We start from the raw sequence: 19,219 nt of genomic DNA, 5'->3' as shown, positions 1-19,219 counted from the left end.
TTCTTAGAATATTATGATTGTACGATTAACTATCATCCCGGAAAGGCCAACGTTGTAGCAGATGCTTTAAGTCGAAAGGCTCAACTAGCAAGTTCCATGGTGGGAGAGTGGAGCTTGTTAGAAGATGTATGTGAGTGGAAACCTCGTCTGGAACCGAAGAAGGTGATTTTTGGAAATATTGAGGTGAAGTCGACACTGTTGGATCGGATTAAAGAGGGCCAAGTGAAGGACCCAATGGTGCAAAAGTGGGTGGAAAAAGTGAAGAAAGGGGAGTTGCCTAACTTTAACCTAGGTCCTGATGGAATCTTAAAGTTCCGAAATCGTGTCGTTGTACCTAGGGATGAGGAGTTAAAGAGGGAAATTTTGAAAGAATCTCACCGTTCTAGGTATACGGTACACCCAGGGAGTAATAAGATGTACCAAGATCTCAAAAGTCTGTATTGGTGGGATAATATGAAGGCAGAAATTGCTCAGTTTGTACAAAAGTGTCTTACGTGCTAACAGGTGAAAGCTGAGCATCAAAAACCGTCAGGTCTGTTACAGCCTTTAGAGATCCTTGAATGGAAATGGGAGCACATAACGATGGATTTTGTATCAGGGTTGCCACGAACACAAAAGGGGCATGATGCGATTTGGGTAATAGTGGACCGACTAACTAAGACCGCACATTTCCTGCCAGTAAATATGAAATATCCTCTGGAGAAACTTGCCAAACTTTATATGGATGAAGTGGTGAGACTACATGGGGTACCAGTGAGTATTGTATGTGATAGAGACCCTAGGTTTGTATCTCGATTCTGGCAGAAATTGCAAGAGGCTCTAGGAACTAAGTTGAACTATAGTACAGCGTATCACCCACAAACTGATGGACAATCTGAGAGAACCATTCAAACTCTTAAGGATATGCTGAGAGCCTGTATTGTGGATTTTGGAGGAAGTTTGAGCCAATACTTAACCTTGGTTGAATTTGCATATAATAATAGTTATCATTCCTCTATTCAAATGGCCCCATATGAAGCCTTGTATGGACGACGGTGTCGATCTCCAATCCATTGGGATGAAATAGGAGAGAGAAAGATTATAGATCCGGCTACAATACCATGGGTTGAGGAAGCCCATGAAAGGGTAAAGATGATACGCCAGAGACTTCAAACAGCCCAAAGCTGACAGAAGAGTTATATCAATCATCGGAGGAAGGATTTGGAGTTCGAGATAGGAGATAAGGTGTTTTTTCGGATTACCCCGTTGAAAGGAAAGATTAGAGCAGGAAAGGGAAAAAGTTGCAACCACGATACATAGGACCTTTCAATATACTCCAGCGAATAGGAAAGGTGGCTTATCGACTTGAGTTACCAGCTAGTTTGTCTTGGATCCATGACGTTTTCCATGTTTCTTTGCTTAAGAAATATCATCCGGATCCGACTCACATTTTGCCACCAGAAGATATTGAACTCGACGAGTCTTTAACTTATGAAGAACGACCCATTCAAATATTGGATCGGAAGGTGAAGGACCTGAGAAACAAGCAGATTCCATTAGTAAAGGTTCTATAGAAGCATCATGAAGTGGAAGAAGCAACCTGGGAGTTAGAAAAGAACATGCAAGAGAAATATCCCGACCTGTTCACAACGAAAGGTATGAATTTCGAGGTCGAAATACTTTTAAGGGGGAGAGAGTGTGAAGACTTGCAAATTCCTTATATTTTTCTTAAAAATGCCCTTTTATCTGGGAATTATTCATTTATTATGGCCTTACTACCCAATCACCCTACAATAAGTGTAAATGAATATAGCAGTAAGGGTTTCGTTGTCCGTTTTCAAGTTAGAGCGAATTAGGATTTTCACGTTTTTTCGTAGTGTGACTATTTGGTACGGAGTGAGGATCAAATTTGGTAGGTAAGAGTGACTTTTGGATGAGGAAATATTATATGATTTGAAGTGATAATAATAAGTTAGTGATTAGAAGGTAAAAACCCTAGTATACGTGATTTAAGAAAAAACGGCTCGAACCGACGGGTATCGATCATTACCGATTGAACCCACCACTTCCCTACCACCACATACCCTTGATATTGTTGAAAAATATCTCCCTCATCCTCAGCCATATAGCCGAAATATGTGGGCCAAAATGCAAGGAAAAGAAATTAAAATTTGGATGGTTTTGGTGGTGACAAGTGTTGGTCATCTATGGTCCCTTGACCAACTCTTTTGTCTTGCCTTTTTATCTCTCATTTCAGGTCATTTCCCTCATTTTCTTTCTGTTTTGGCCGAGAGCAAGGAGAGGCAAAAGAGTGAGGAGAGTTTTCAATCTTCTACCTTAAATCCAACCTTTTGAGTGCAACCAAGAAAAACTAAACCGATTAATCACTAGTTTGGAAGTTTGGGAAGCTTAAGGAACCAACAATTTCAAGGAGAGGTGGAGGATCATTCTTGCAAGCTCTTGTCTTGAGGTATAATGGCTGATCAACCTTTCTTTCTCCATTAATCATGATTAAGTTGGGTATTAATGTTAGTATTGTGCTTGTGATGCTTGTTCCAAGTGATTTTGATGATTATATGGATGACTTTTGAGTTAGGGTTTCTTGTGGGTCAGGTGTTGTATGATGTATATATCTGGTATATAATCTTGTAAAGGAGATGGTAGTGGTAGTTTCAAGGTAAAAATGTGAATTATAGCTTGAATATAGCAAAATTCCAGATTTCTGGAAATTATAGCTTCAGTTCTGTCTGATTCCATTTCATCATGTTAGAAGCTGAATTAGGCTTAGCACAAAACATGAAAGTTGTAGAGAATGACATTTTTGGAGGAATGTATCCTGTGAAAAGATGAAAATACCTTGACTGCCCTAGGAGTAAAATCAGCGGACAGTTTTGACAGTACACTAAGTTGGTTGCGTTTGTTCACCTGGATACGTACTGAAATAGCCTTTAGCCAAAACATGAAAGTTTTAGTACTTTGTCTTATCTTTTCAACGCCTCCAAGAACGTCTTAAACAGACTTTTGTAGCTTGAGATATGGCCATTTGAAGGTAGTGCGGTTAACTGGTCTACTAGTAGGAGTTTGGTTCTGTGAATTGAGAATTTGACTGGGTTAAACTGGAAATTGGACTAAGTGATCTTCATCAAAATTGTAGCCCTTTGTCTTAGCTTCGAAACGGTATAAGTTGCACCTCAATCTGATAAGTGTAGCCTCGGTTGTGTCCGTTACGTAAAACCACGTCAAATCTGTCTTTTGCTAGACTTCATTTCCACACATGTCGTTAGCTTGATTTTTGCACTTGTATTACCTTGAGCCTATTGAACGGCTATTGAAATGAGTTTATTTTGTGTGTAACTTTGGGTTTTATTGAGGAAAAGAATGATGCCATAAATGGCTGAAAATAGGAAAATACAAAGGGCGTGCTGCCCAAATTTACGTTCGAGGGCTAGGTAGACATATTTGCAACTTGAGTAAGGGTTAAGAGTGACTACTGCTTGAGCCATCTAGGATATTTGCATCTTCTTTTATCGAGGTATATAAGTAAGGACTTGGCCAAACTTGTACCCTTGAGAAATAAAATAATGACTGCTCGGAGTATGTTTTCCTTGTACTTTTGACTCAAATGGCATCTCCAAGTATAAATGTTACAAAGTCTTGTAGTTTAAAAAGCGAGCAAGTGTTTCACGACTACTCTTCAAGTGAATTTCAATTTCTTGATTCTTATTGAACAAAACGTCTAAGTTTCGACCCTTAGTCAATTTTCAAAGTTCTTAAGTCAAGTTTTATCGCAGATTTGGACTCCAAACCCGGAGTACAACCCAGACGCGATCACTAGAGGCACTACTTTTGGTGAGTGCTTCCAAATATCTGATTGAACTTGATATTTGTGATTTATCTTTGACCAATGTGATTACATGATATATATAAGTGATTTGATAGGGCAAGGGTGTACTTTATCGCACTTGCCCTAACAAGATTTGTTCTTGTTCATCGATTTCAATTGTCTTGCTCTACATGCGTGTGAATTATATCTTGCCTGGAATTCCAGAAACCCTGTGACTAGTTAATCGAGTCGAGCCGGCAAGGGCCAGGTCAATTAGATAACAAACCCTGGGTAATTAGTGATGTCGAGTGGAGTGTTATCTCCTCGGCTAATCGGTATACTCGAGTAATACCACCCGTGTTTCGTGTGGCGTGCGGGCCCGGTAAGGGGGTTGATCGGTGGACGGAGACTGGCGTGAAGTGGGATTTTTTTCTGGACTAGTTCATTGCTTGAAAGTTGACGGAGTGTCAACTACCAATCGATCGAGCTGTGATGGAGACGAGATATGAGCCACTGTATCCTTACATGTGAATGTGAACCAGATATTTCTTGACTATCTGAAGCGTTATTTCTCTGATTTGACTTGTTTGCTCGCTATTTCACTATCACGCTGTTATTACTTTATTTGACGTCCAATTTGATATTTGGAACGTCACTGAGTTTTGGCTCACTCTGTTAGTTTTGTTTTCCTTACAGGGGTACGAGCGAGGCGTGAGATATGTAAAGACTAGCGTAGCCTAGTTGTTTTTTACTTTTTACTTGTGCTCGCGCTATCACTCGATTAGGATGATTGTACTTGGATTGTATACACTTTGAACCCGTTTGGGGTATATAGAGGCTTTGTATTTTGAATATGCATCGATATAAATTGTAAGTGTGAATTGCGATGTTATTTATTGCGTGACAGCCCCACCTTCCCCTAAGGCGAACCAAAGGGGTTAGCAGACTGCCTGCCCAACTCTCGCTAGGACTAACGGGACTGTTTAAAGCGATCTAAAACATTCCAGAACATACAAACGCGCGTAAACAAGTCAAACATAGCATACAAAAGTTATCCCATAAGTTTATACAAGTACGGTTTGCAAATTACAACTCAATATTTTGGTTGGATCAAAATACACTTAGGGTTTTGCCCAATAGGAGCTATTTCAAAATACATTTACATAAGCTCAACTCGGCAATCAACATTCATGGCCTTTCCAAAAGCATTCAATTTCCTGTAAGGAAAACAAAAGGAATAGAGTGAGCTTACGCCCAGTGAGATACTACCACTCAAGCAGCAAAGTTCATATAAGTATAAAGCTTTTCATTCCAATTCATCAAAAGTAAGCCAATAGCACGCATCAATAGAGTTAATAAAAGGATACGGGCGGCTCTCAAGAGCCCTTTTCCTCGCTTGCATTCTTGATCGGACCTCATTGACCCTCCGTCAATGTTTAAGAGTAACCAACCGTAGGTTCCACTTTACTTCCATTCCTTCCACCCAATATACCCCTACCGGGCCCGAATTCCAAACAGTAGAAATTTGGTAATACTCGAGTATACCGAAATCAAGAGTATCACTACTACAAGATTCCATATAACAGTTCCCATGGCTCGTCAACTTTCACGACCAAGCCCTCGCTCGCTCGATTCAATCGACTACCAATGGGGTTGAGCTCAGTAGTAACAGTAAAAGCCGTTGGATCCTCGTCCAAACGACACCAAATCCAGTTTTCCATGTACATTTCAATTACCACAGTGAAACAGTAGACAGTTGTATATAATACAAAAAAGGGGTGAGGGTGATCAAGTACACCCTCACTTTAATCAGTTTCAACAGTGCAAATAAGCCTTCAAGGCATCAAGGTCAATATAGTAAAGCCACATTGTAAACAAACAAGTGAGTAGTACACTCACCAAGCAAGCAAATGATATTTCATATACTTCCGCCCAAAGAGCGTCTTGAACCACCGTCTCGTCCTAAAACATTCAAATAAGCACAATAAGACTCGATTACAAGTCATAAACCAATTCCGTATACTACCAAAATAAGGTTCCATTAGAATGTATAAGTACTAAAGTAAGCTAGGGAAATCCGGGAATGAAGTTAAGTTCTAAACCCCAAAAAACAGTTTTTGACATCATTTAGCGGTTTTGGCACCATTGGCACTACGATTATCGGATGGAGGTGCAAGATACACCATTTCGAAGCTAACAGCTAGGGCTACAAGGTTACAGAAGGTCACTAAGTCCAGTTCATAGTGCAACTAGGTGAAAAATTCAGTATACTAAACCAGAACCGCAAAAACAGGTGAACAAACCGCATTCTGGTTAACAAACCGTAATTCAGGCTACCTAAGTCCAAATTAAGTGATTCCAAAGCCATCCAAAAACTAAGACACCAGGCTACATTTCTTAAGAAGACGTAAACAACCAAATCAGAAGTATTTCCAACCAAATTAACCAATTACAGAAGCAATTATCAAGTTCGGGTAGAAACAGGGAAGCAGGGGTATTTCAGTCGTTTCATAAGCTACACTACTCCGATTGCCCTGAAATTTTGTAGGCATCTCTAAAATATCATTACCTACAACTTTTATGTTTTAACCTAAGGCTAATTCGGCTTCTAACTATGATTAACAGTACCAGGCAGAATGAGGGGAAATGAAACCCTAACTTCCAAAATTTCTTTCCAAAGCAGAAATTTTCTGTAATTAACCACAATTTACACCTTCTAGCTTCATTCAAGATCATTTCCAATCATCATCCATGGCCACAACATATGAATCATATTAAAACAGAAAAATCATGAATAATTATAAAATTTCACCAAATTCAACCAAAATCATGATATAATCCACAAAATCACCTCTTAGGCTACCACAAGTCATTAATTAGACATCATTAGATAGAGGAGAGGGGTTCCTTCACTACTCACCTTAGTAACCAAAGGAAAAGAGCAACTTGGCACCTTAATCCTCCAAACAACTCCACTAATCACCTCACAACCACTCACTTAAGGGTTTTTATGGAGTAAATGCAAGATTAAATGGTGGGTTTGTTGGATTTGAGCAACATTGAATCAAGAATTTGGAGAGCTTTTCTTTCTTTCTTCCTTGGAGTTGGCCGGCCACAAAAGCTTGGAAATGAAGATAATTTTGGTAATATTTTGGTTTATTTGGTCAAATGGTAAAAAGGTGAATAGTAGTCAAAAGGTAAAACTAATCTCCAAGTGACACTTGTCACTTCCTTAATGCATCTCTATCTCTTTGTTCCTCTCACACCAATTCACTTGGTAACCTCTAATTATCTCTTAACACCCGGTAAATTAAACCCAGTATCCAAAACTTAACCTAACAGGCCGAATTTTTCCGAACTTTTCGCACTAGTGGGTCCTACGTCTGGTATACGCTCTTAATTTCTCAAAAACTAACCGATACTAGAAAAATCATCTAAAAACTATATTTATTCATAAAAATTATCTAAAAACTTTTCGAATAAAGAAAATGCAGAAAACATGCCAGTAAACCGAATAAAACCTAGAAAATGGAAAAATTACGGGTTCTCACACTCTCTCCCCCTTAAAAGAATTTCGCCCTCGAAATTTCTCACCTTAACTCACAAAAGGTTCAGGGTATTTCTTTTGCATTTCTTCTTGCATCTCCCAGGTAGCTTCCTCTACCCCATGGTTTCTCCACAGTATCTTAACCAACGGAATCTGCTTGTTTCTCAGCTCTTTGACTTTCCGGTCAAGCACTTGGACAGGTTTCTCTTCGTAAGCAAGCGATTCGTCTACGTCGATCTCCTATGGTTGTAAGATATGGGATGGGTCGGGATAGTACTTCTTTAGCATCGAGACGTGGAAGACGTCGTGAATTCGAGAGAGACTGGATGGCAGCTCTAACCGATACGCTACCGTACCTATTCTTTGGAGAATCTTGTAAGGTCCGACGAACCTCGGTTGGAGCTTCTTTCCTCTACCTGCTGTGATGCTCCGTAATGGTGTGACTTTAAGAAACACATGGTCTCCAACTTCGAACTCCAAGTCTTTTCTTCGATTATCTGCGTAGCTCTTTTGTCGGCTTTGAGCTGTTTGGAGTCGTTGCCGTATCAACTTGCACTACAAGAAATTTGGTCATCAGTGACAACTGATTATTATCACAGAAAATGTAAAAGTCGTCACTAACGTGTTTTACTGACAACATTTTAGTTGTCACAAAGTCGTCACTGAATCTCTGTCGGTAAAGGTACACAGTCACAACATTAAATGTCGTCAGTAAATGTTATTCATTAGTGACAATATTTTTTGTCAATAATAAATACATATATAATGACGACATTTCACCTTATCAATGATGCTCGTAGTAGTGTCGTTAGTAAAATCCTTTTCATAGTTGCCGTTGGTATTGATTGGTTACTCACAACTCTTTAGAGTCGTCACTAAAAATGGCTCTTTACTGACAACATTTATCATCACTATATACCTTTTTGTTATACACCCTATTTAGTGACAACTTTTTGTTGTTAGTGGAGAAATCTGATTAGTAACAATATATTGTCACTATGAAACCTGATACAAACGATTGTCCTAAAAGCAACCAATCCAACAATACATCAAATTAGAACCATATAAGGCCTGCTAATTAATATCTAAAAGCATGCATTATACTAAAAAGGAATCCAACAATTCATCAAATCAAAAGAACCATAAAAGGCCTGCTAATTAATAGCTAAAAGCATCCATTATGCTACAAAGGACCAAAATATAATGTTTAAGTTCAATGTCATCCTACAAATACTACAATAGAAGTGGTACTGTGTAACTCAAATTGTTCATGCAAAGTCAATCAAGTTTACAAAAAGCATCCGAGCCTCAAAAGTCATAAAAACTTCCAAAACACTTCACGAGCCAAAAAAGCAGCTTTATCTTCATCCTTCTTGAGTCCACTTAGTAGCTGTGAATTTTGCACAAAATCTGACATAGTAGCATTTGTCTGTATAAAGTAGTATAACAATAGTAAGTAACAAGCATTTTGAAAAGGAAAAAAATCTTAGATTTACTTATCACAAACTCAAATAATGAGTAGGAAATTAGTAAGGAAAAGAATAAAGAAGGTGATTAATTGTCATAACAAGAACAATATCCCAAATGAACTCAAAAGTTAGCTATTAAAGTATTAGTAATGTCAATAACTTATTTATATTCTATATGTTCTACCGAAGACAAAGGATTGTTACTTATAAAAATTAGCCATGGATAACATAAAACAATGATTCGCTGCAAATTACTGTGCTACAATAACTTGATTAAGTTCATTCTTCAACCCGTAAAAGGTTATTTTAAATTAGCTTACTACCCAAAATTAAACCATCTATATAAATACCCTCATTAAGTCAATTGGGCAGAAAATTATGTCCATGATTCATATTGCACTTGATTTGTACTATTACAAATCTACCTTATTAAAAGTATGATCAGAAAAAGGTTTTGCCATGAATTTCGAGCATATGTGCTCTCATTACCTTGCTGCCTAGCTTCCAGTTGTGTTTAGAGATTTAAGCAGGCTCTGCATTTCATTCTGCTGTTTCTGCATCTAAGTTTGTTGGCTCACAAGTGTTTCCATCAGTTGCTGCATCTAAGTCATTTCCAATTAAGTGCGCATGTGATCACAAAAACAAAGGAAAAAGGAAAAAAAGAGAGTTCGTGTTAACTCACCTTAAAGTAAAAAATGCAGCTATATGACAATCTCCTAGTGAGACATTGAGCCTATGTCCGTAGCTTCAATCACTGCAAAAGCTAATAATCACAGTACAAACAATTTAAGTTTTGGGAGTTTAATTCACATCAAATTGTACATATGCAGATTGATCTAGCAATACCTACAACTATCAATCTGAATAGAGCATTATTGCTCAAAAATTAAAGGATAGTCAAGCATAGTCATTACAATCAACTTTAGTCAAGCGTAATCTATATTTGAGCTAACCAGTCGTAAATGATTTTTATTAACTAGGGATGACTATGCTCTAGAGATTATTTCAACTAATCAAAATAATCTATGCTCCAGAGATGTCTTTTTAACAAGCAAAAAATAGAACATTTAGAGGATTAAATGAGACAAAATAGACCAAACAAGTTGCTAGATGGATTGCACAACTTTTTTAGAAATTAAGAGTAAATAGATGGATTGCACAACTTATTTGTGCTTAGTTTAATCTGTCAAAACCAAATCAAGGCATGTCCTGGTACCAATACCTTTTGCTCTTCATGGTATTTTGTAGGCCTTGTCCATAAGTCGCTCGTTGACTGAAGCTAAATTTACAGCAGAAAATGGACAAGTTATTTGCAGAGAATTACTCAACTCAGTGATCCAATCTGTACAAGAAGCCGGTGGATTAATTGATTATGCAGAGGTCAGGCATCATACGTAATTACATGAAAGTCTATACTACAATGCAACTTTTCTACAAAAATTCTGTTCAAAGCTGTATTTACATTAAATAAATAGATAGCCGTTCTAGTTGCCACTTAGCATATATCACTTTACTCTGGTATAGACTTGTAACAAATTAACTTTGCTTTCCTAAGACTAAAAAGTACCTAATAGTTAAGTGAAAAGCTATTGAGCTGATAAGCTCTCAATTAATTGAATGAAAAATAAGATAAGGATGAATTTTTCACCGCTCAGAATATGCAAAGGTGAACTCCATGATCCACCTATAAGACACAACTATGTATGTATCTATCTATAAAGTCATCTCATCTTAAACTTCATGCCTCATTCTTAAGTGATTCAATCTGAGTTGGTTAATTATCCACAGTGAAATTACAGCAGCACTATATATCAATCTCAAATAACAAGCCAAACTCCTAGTAGGTAAATACTAAATTGAACTAACTTGTGAAAGCTTTTAACTGGCTTTCCATTTTAGGTTAATGTGCTCAAGCTTTTCTTGTATCAAGGCATACAAGTTAAGACCCAACTAAAATGTGACTAATTCCATATCAGCTCCACTATTTTCCTATTGTCAAGACTATTTCAAGTGATTCTTTTAAGTTCATAACACCCCAGATGAATCAGCAGATTATCATGATCACTTAATATTGTTTGGATAGCCATAGGTCTATAGCAATTGCCTTTCCTTGTATCATTTCCAACATCTTTTAAGTGAAGTGACATAATGCAGTAATAGGAACACAAAGGACTCGTATGGTAGACATAATGCAGATTGACCTAACTATTAAGTGAAGTGACAAATTTGACTCGTATTTAGATGTTTAGAACAACAGGAGGAACACAAAGGACTGGTATGGTAATGGTTGAAGTTAGTATCATAAAGCCCACCATCAAATCCATCTTACAAAAATCTATTTTTTCCTTTTTTTTCTTAATGAGATCGCTTTTTGGGAAATAGGAAAAAATTGCCACTCCAAATCAAACAAACAAGAAACAGGGCCATACACGCTTTGGCAATGTGAAGGAGAAAACACACTCCAACTAAATAAATAGTTTATTGGTGAAATTCCCATTATAGTTAACCAAATTTCAACAAAACAAAAGATATCTTTGACAGTACAAAAATTTTCACCAAACCTTGTACCTAGATCTTGAGCTACTTATCCACTTAATTAAATCCCGAATCACTATTTTTCATTTCCCTCTTAACCCAACACCATTCTACCAACTAGTTTCCTCGCATGCAACCACTCACTACCAAAAAATTCACAAAATCACTCCTAATTCTCTTCCTTTCCCACTAACACAAAAAATGAAACACTAAATTTGCCCTCCTAGGCCCATCACAAATCGGTATGTACCCACAATCGAATCTCTCTAAAGCCCCTTGTCTTGTATAAGAAAAAGTTGGGAAAAAATTTTAGGGTAGAAATCCACAACAAAACAAATTCCACAATCAGGAGATGACTCCATCCATAAATCAAAAGAAACCCAAAAAAATTGGAGAGAAATTTTTAGCAAAAAATTAATTAGGGCAAAAAATTTGGGAAAAATTTCAGGAGAAAAAAGAGAAAGGGCAGACCTTCTATTGTAGAGCATTGGTGGTAGAGGAAGTCTTCGATTCAGCACTGCAGAGCCATAATCAATCAACAGATATAAGAAGGAGAAGTTCTTCTATTTTGTTTGGCAAAGATGAAGAGATGAAGAGGGAGAAACTCATTTTGGTTCTAAGTGTTGGGCGTATAGTGTATAGTGAAAGAGTACTAGGAGCCGGTCTTGATTTCTAAGTGTTTTATGTACACCCGCGCCTCTTCTTTGTTTACTCACTTTTAATGAAATTTCAATTCCTTAGCTTCCCCCCTTTCTTGTTTAGTTGCAAATTTTCAAATAAAGTTTTTTAGTTTTACTTTTTAGTTGAAGTATAATTTTAGTAATATATTATTAATTTCTATTTGTTTATGCTTTTTTGAAACTATTCATAAAGGATGAGAAATTTGCTGCATTAATACTAGTGGTAAATGTACATTTTTCTACTTCAAATAGTTCGTTTTTTCATGATATCAAATAGCTCATCCAGTGTTAATATTCACGTCACTGTCTAGAAATTGTGAAATTACTACAACTTATTTATGTTTCTTTCATTATTTTAGCCTAATAGTACAGTAGTATTTTCAATTATTTTACATTGAGAAGCACGAATTTTGATGGCTATTCTTGCTTTAAATTATTGTACGATAACCTGAAACTTGTCATAAAACATGACTTTTTGCAGTGAATTAGACTTTTGTCAAAAATTACCTTGTCATAAAAAGTACCTTTTGCAATACCGTAGTTCTTAAAGTCAACTCTTTCTTTTAAAAAATTTTTTAAAAAAAGATCAATTAGATAGGAAAAATATTTTTTCATAAATAATTCATTTACTATTAGTCAAACATAAAACTTCACATTTAATTTATTACCTTTGACTAAAAAATAAATAATTAAAGCAATAAATTGATTTAATTAATTAACTAAAGAGTTTAGGATTTATTTGCTTTAATAACTAGTTCAATTTACAAACTCTTACATCTTAACATTTTTCAGGTATTGGGAAATTAACTACAAAATTTCTTTAGTCTTTTTTCCTTTAACAAGTCATTCTTTGACAAATTAATATGACCAATTTGACTAAACTAGTCAAATTGCGAATTCATATGAAAATCAAGAGGCTCGAAATTGTATGATAGTCAAACGGTTTCATTAGAAACAAATCAATATTAATATTAATATATTGCCAAAGTTGTAAAAATTCTAAGATAGTTTAGTAACAACATATAATTATCACTAAAGCTATCCATTATTATAGTGACAACAGAGAGTTGCCAGTAACGAAAGTACACAAGCTTCAGTGACGACATTGCAAAGTTGTCAAAAAAAAATAGAGCTAGTAATAGTGATGATATTCATCAAGTCGTCACTAAAAGTATTCACCAATAACTCCGGCTCTCTTGGATCTTGTTAGAGGGAATATGTTTGTGATGACAAATACAAGTCGTCACTAATTAGTTAGCTCTATGAGACATTTGTGACGACTTTCAAAGTTGTTGGTAGAGGACCTCATTCTGTGACAACTTTTCTGTTGTCACTAAGAAATGTTGTCACTGATGACCAAATTTCTTGTAGTGTTGACCTTTTCTCGAGCTTCCTCCATCCAAGGAATAGTTGCTGGGTCTAGACTTTTCTCTCACCAACCTCGTCCCAGTAAATCGGTGACCGGCATTTTCGTCCGTATAGTGCCTCGTATGGAGCCATTTGAATCGATGAATGGTAGCTGTTGTTGTACGCAAACTCTACTAAGGTCATGTGTTGACCCCTGTTGCCTCCAAAATCCAGAATACAAGTCCGTAGCATGTCCTCGAGAGTTTGGATTGTCCGCTCTGATTGTCCATCCGTCTGAGGGTGATAAGTCGTGCTCAAGTTGAGTTTGGTCCCCAGAGTTTCTTGGAATTTCTGCCAAAACTGAGATACGAAACGGGGATCTCTATTGGAGACGATGCTCACAGGAACACCATGTCGTTTCACTAGCTCGTCCATGTACAGTTGGGCCAACTTGTCCAGGGAATACTTCATGTTTACCGACAAGAAATGGGCCGACTTGGTTAGTCGGTCGACGATCACCCAAACCGTATCGTGTCCTCGTTGCGTTCGCGGCAAACCTGAAACAAAATCCATTGTGATGTTCTCCCACTTCCACTCGGGTATCTCAAGGGGTTGTAACAGACCCGATAGTTTTTGATGCTCTGCTTTCACCTGTTGGCAAATGAGACATTTCTGCACGTACAAAGCGATTTTCTTCTTCATATTGTCCCACCAATAGGTTCCTTTCAGGTCCTGATACATCTTGCTACTACTCGGATGGATTGTATACTTGGACCGATGGGCTTCCTCTAAAATCTCCGTTTTCAACGATTCATCCTTCGGCACCACCATTCGGTTCTGGTATTTTAAAATACCCTCAGGACTAAAGTTGAAATCCGTTGTTTCTCCTTTTCCCACTTTCTCTCTCCACTTCCGTACCATCAAATCCTCCTTTTGCGCTTCTTTAATGCGTCCCAGTAGAGTGGAGGTCACTTTAACATTGCCAAAACTCACCTTATGACTCCCAAGGTAGGGTTTCCACTCACAAACGGATTCTAACAAATCCCACTCTTTGATCATCAACCCTGCTATTTGAATCTTACGACTTAAGGCATCGGCTACCACGTTTGCCTTCCTCGGATGGTAGTTAATTGTGCAGTCGTAATCTTCCTGAAACTCCATCCACCGTCGTTGCCCCATATTCAGTTCCTTTTCGGAGAAAAGATACCTAAGGCTTTTATGGTCTGAGTACACCTCGAACGTTACCCCATATAGGTAGTGTCTCCACTTTTTCAGTGCGAAAACAACGGCGGCTAGCTCCAGATCGTGGGTCGGGTAATTCTGCTCGTGGAGTTTTAACGTCCTAGAGGCAAAAGAGATCACATTACGGTTCTGCATTAAAACACAGCCCAGGCCTTCTCGCGACGCATCAGTATACACAGCAAATCCGTCCACTCCGTTAGGCAAGACTAGCACTGGAGCCATGGTCAATCTTTTCTTTAACTCTTGAAAACTTGTCTCACATCGGGCATTCCATACGAATCGACCATGTTTCTTTGTCAGGTCAGTTAAAGGACCTGCTAATTTGGAGAAGTCTTTAATGAAACGTCGATAATACCCAGCCAGCCCTAGAAAACTGCGGATCTCTGTGGAGTTTTCTGGCCTCTTCCAATTGGTCACAGCTTCTACTTTTAGGGGAAGTGCTGTCCGAACTTTTAAAGGACTTGTTTGCATTGAGTTTGTGATCTAAGACTTGGTTTTGAGCAAGGCAATGATATATGATGGATGGTTTCTGAGCCATGGAGGTGAGTGATCTCAAACTATTTCTAAAGTTATTTATGAACCGTTTCCTGCATTATTTACTTTTGAACTGTTTCCACAGTTACTTTTGTACTGTTTTCTTGCATTATTTACCTTTTAACTGTTTCCACAGTTACTTTTGTACTGTTTTCTTGCATATCATGCGTGTTTGCATATGAGTGTTCCTTGTTGCTGTATTCCTTGATTTATTGGCTTGTTATTATTGATTGATAATGTGTTAAGTGCTTTCAATGATTGTTAAAACGAATTTTCTAGGCGAGTGTGTACTTTATCGCACTCGACCTAAATAAATATGAAATTTTCAATGATTAATGATTAACTGCTAGTTGCGCATGAATGTAAGCCGTTTGGCTGAACTGGCCACTGCCCTTCGTTACCGATCGACTCGAGCCAGAAGCGGACTCGGTCGGGCGATATGGTGATCTTGGGTGAATTTGGTATACTCGAGTATTACCTTGTAGTCCGGCTACGTCCGGATGGGTGGAGTCCGGCCAACGTCCGGAAAAAAAAAAGGGATCGAACGAACAAACAAATAGCTCCATGTGGGCCGTATCCTTTTAATGAATGTTACTATCGCTTTCCATTGTAAATGTTTCTTGAATTATTGATACTCCATATTTAATGTATTGTAAATGTTGTAATTGTTTCTGGACTTATCATTTGATTTATGACATCATTGAAATGAACTATTGTGAAACCGATTTGATTACTGATTTTTCTGGTTACTCGCTGAGCTTCTAACTCACCCCAAAAATATTTTATTCCCCTCCACAGGGCTCGTGGCGAAGGAAGGACTTGTAGTACTTGTTCACGTGACTGGATGGCTTATATCTTGTATAATTTGGATTTGGAATCATTTTATGTATAGTTGAGAATCGTTTCCGCTTCGCTTATGACATGTAATTATGGGAGACTTGGATGTATATTTATGGACCATGTGATGTAATATTTGAGTTTTATTCTTGTAATTCATTTGAGGATTGTAGTGAACGACTGAGTCCCGGCGAGAGCTGGGCAGGCGGTCCGCCGAACCCTCTGGTTAGCCTTAGGGGGAGGTGGGGCTGTCACAATGTACCTTTCAAATACCTAAAAATCCTTTTAACAGCATTCAAATGTGATTCTTTTGGACAAGATTGAAATCTAGCACACAAGCAAACAGCAAACATAATATCAGGTCTACTTGCGGTTAAATAGAGTAAGCTTCCGATCATACCTCTATAGTGCTTTTCATCCACATGATTACCTTCTTCATCTTTGTCAAGTTTTGTAGAAGTGCACATTGGAGTTCCAACTTGCTTTGAGTCCTCCATGCCAAACTTTTTCAGCAATTCCTTGGTATATTTTGCTTGATTTATAAAAATTCCCTCAAGGGCTTGATGTATTTGAAGTCCAAGGAAGAAATTTAATTCTCCCATCATACTCATTTCAAATTCACTTTGCATAGTGGTGGAAAAATCCTTGCATAGATACTCATTAGTAGCACCAAAAATAATATCATCAACATATATTTGCACAATAAGAAGGTCATTTAACACTTGCTTAGTAAAAAGTGTGGTGTCCACAATACCTCTTTTGAAACCATTTTCAATCAAGAAACCACTTAACCTTTCATACCAAGCTCTTGGAGCCTGTTTTAAACCATATAATGCTTTAGATAGTTTAAACACATGACTTGGAAATTTTGTATTTTCAAAACCGGGGGGTTGATCCACATATACTTCTTGATCAATAAAACCATTTAAAAAAGCACTTTTAACATCCATTTGAAACAATTTGAAACCTTTGAAACAAGCAAAAGCAAGAAGCATTCTAATAGATTCTAATCTCGCTACGGGAGCAAATGTTTCATCAAAATCAATTCCTTCTTCTTGTGCATATCCTTTAGCAACTAATCTGGCTTTATTTCTTACAACAACACCTTTATCATCTAATTTATTTCTGAATATCCACTTTGTGCCAATGATAGGTTGATTTTGAGGTCTATCAACAAGTGTCCAAACCTTATTTCTCTCAAATTGATTAAGTTCCTCTTGCATAGCCAAAATCCAGTTATCATCCTTTAAAGCATCATTGATATTTTTGGGTTCAAAAAGAGAAACTAAAGCAAAATTGTCTATCAATTTTCTAGATGAAGAACGAGTCTTTACCTTTTCGGATGGATCACCAATTATAAGCTCTTTTGGATGATTATGGTTGAATTTCCAAGCATTGGGAAGGTCTTTGACTGAATCATCATTCTCATCTTCATCACCCTTTTCTTGATCATTATGAGCTTCATCCATCATTTCCATTGCTGTTGGTTTAGAAATTCCTTCATCACCAATTTTCAGCTTTTCCATTCCTTCACGAACACCTACATCATCATCTTCACACGACCTTTTGGAATTATCATCATTAGTTTCATCAAATGTTATGTGAATGGCTTCTTCTATCACAAGAGTCCTTCTATTAAAGACCCTATATCCTCTTTTGTTCTCACAATAACCCAAAAATATTCCTTCATCAGATTTTTTCTCAAACTTACCAAGATGTTCCTTTAAATTTAAAATAAAACATTTACAACCAAAGACTTTGAAGTATCCAACCGTAGGTTTTTTATCAAAAATCAGTTCATAAGATGTCTTATTCAAAATGGGTCTCAAAAGGATTCTGTTCATCACATAACATGCAGTGTTTACCGCTTCAGCCCAAAGGTATTTTGGCAAACTACATTCACTTAACATAGTTCTAGCAGCCTCTTGTAGTGTCCTATTTTTCCTTTCTACAACACCATTTTGTTGTGGAGTTCTTGCAATTGAAAACTCATGTGTTATGCCATTATGATCACAGAAATCTGGAAAACCACAATACTTGAATTCCGTTCCATTATCACTTCTAATCCTAACAATTTTTAAGCCAAGCAGATTTTGCACTTTAGCAAACAATGAAGTGAAATTCTTGAAGGCATCATCCTTATGAGCAAGAAATATCACCCAAGTATATCTAGAATAATCATCCACAATCACAAAGCAGTATTTCTTACCTCCCAAGCTAGTGATTTGAGTAGGACCAAATAAGTCAAGATGCAAGAGTTCTAAAGGTTTAGAAGTTGAAACACACTTCTTTGGTTTAAAAGAAACTTTTGTTTGCTTTCCAAATTGACATGCATCACAAATTTTATCCTTTTCAAAACAGATTTTTGGCAAGCCTCTAACCAGCTCCTTTTTCGAAATTTCCTTTAGTAAATCCATGTTAAAATGACAAAGTCTCCTATGCCACAACCAAGGATCTTCATTTGAAGCTTTAAGACATTTGAAGCTAGAAGAATCAATTTTATCAAGAACCACAATATATATGTCGTTAAACCTCTTACCTTTGAACACAACATTATATTTGGAATCAAGCACAATGCATTCATGCTTTTTAAACAACACATTCAAGTCTTTATCACACAATTGACTAACACTAAGCAAGTTATAACCTAAATTATCAACTAAGAGCACATTATGAACAAAAGTTTCACCATCCTTACCAACATCACCTATTCCAATTGTCTTAGCTTTCACATCATCACCGAATGTCACCTTTCCACTTGATTTTGATTTTAGCTTTATGAACAAAGAGGGATCACCGGTCATATGCCTTGAGCAGCCGCTATCAATAAACCATTTGGACTTGTTTGAGCCTTTTTCCTGAAAAGAGAAAATGTTTGGTACCCTTTTTAATTTTTGGGTCCACAATAGTTAGCATTGTATCTCACTAACCATATGCATTTCATCCCTTTGTTCAGATTTCTTTTCACATAGCAATCTCCTTTCAAATGCCCTTTTTGACAACAAAAATCACACATAATGGAAGAGTCCTTAACATGTAATGGTTTGACATATCTCAATCCATTTCTTCTATATGTTGTGAAACCATGTGCATTTTTGTTGCGTGCTAATGTTCTTTGATGAGCAGTAAGAAAGGTAGATGACATGTTCTTTTTGAGAAAATCTTGTTTTCTTGCTTTCAAAGTCTCATCCAAGTTGTCCATTCTTTTCTTCAAATCACCATGTCT

At 37.1% G+C, this 19,219-nt stretch overlaps 1 long non-coding RNA gene across 2 annotated transcripts; it reads right to left on the bottom strand.

Moving 5' to 3' along the window:
- Positions 1-8,471: 8,471 nt before the first annotated feature.
- LOC113709546 (uncharacterized) lies at positions 8,472-11,991 on the bottom strand. Of its 2 annotated transcripts, none has more exons than XR_011821279.1 (5): positions 11,825-11,991; positions 10,041-10,160; positions 9,501-9,581; positions 9,308-9,420; positions 8,472-8,778 (listed from the first exon to the last, which is right to left on the bottom strand). It is a non-coding gene; the product is annotated as an uncharacterized lncRNA (long non-coding RNA). The 2 variants fall into 2 exon arrangements; XR_003452734.2 differs by having other exon boundaries at positions 9,308-9,414.
- Positions 11,992-19,219: the final 7,228 nt, after the last annotated feature.

This window comes from Coffea arabica, chromosome 9e, assembly GCF_036785885.1.
Source record: "Coffea arabica cultivar ET-39 chromosome 9e, Coffea Arabica ET-39 HiFi, whole genome shotgun sequence".
In the NCBI taxonomy this organism is placed as follows: domain Eukaryota; kingdom Viridiplantae; phylum Streptophyta; class Magnoliopsida; order Gentianales; family Rubiaceae; genus Coffea; species Coffea arabica.
The sequence above is the reverse complement of the archived record's forward strand: the minus strand, read 5'-3'. Positions and strand labels throughout refer to the sequence as shown.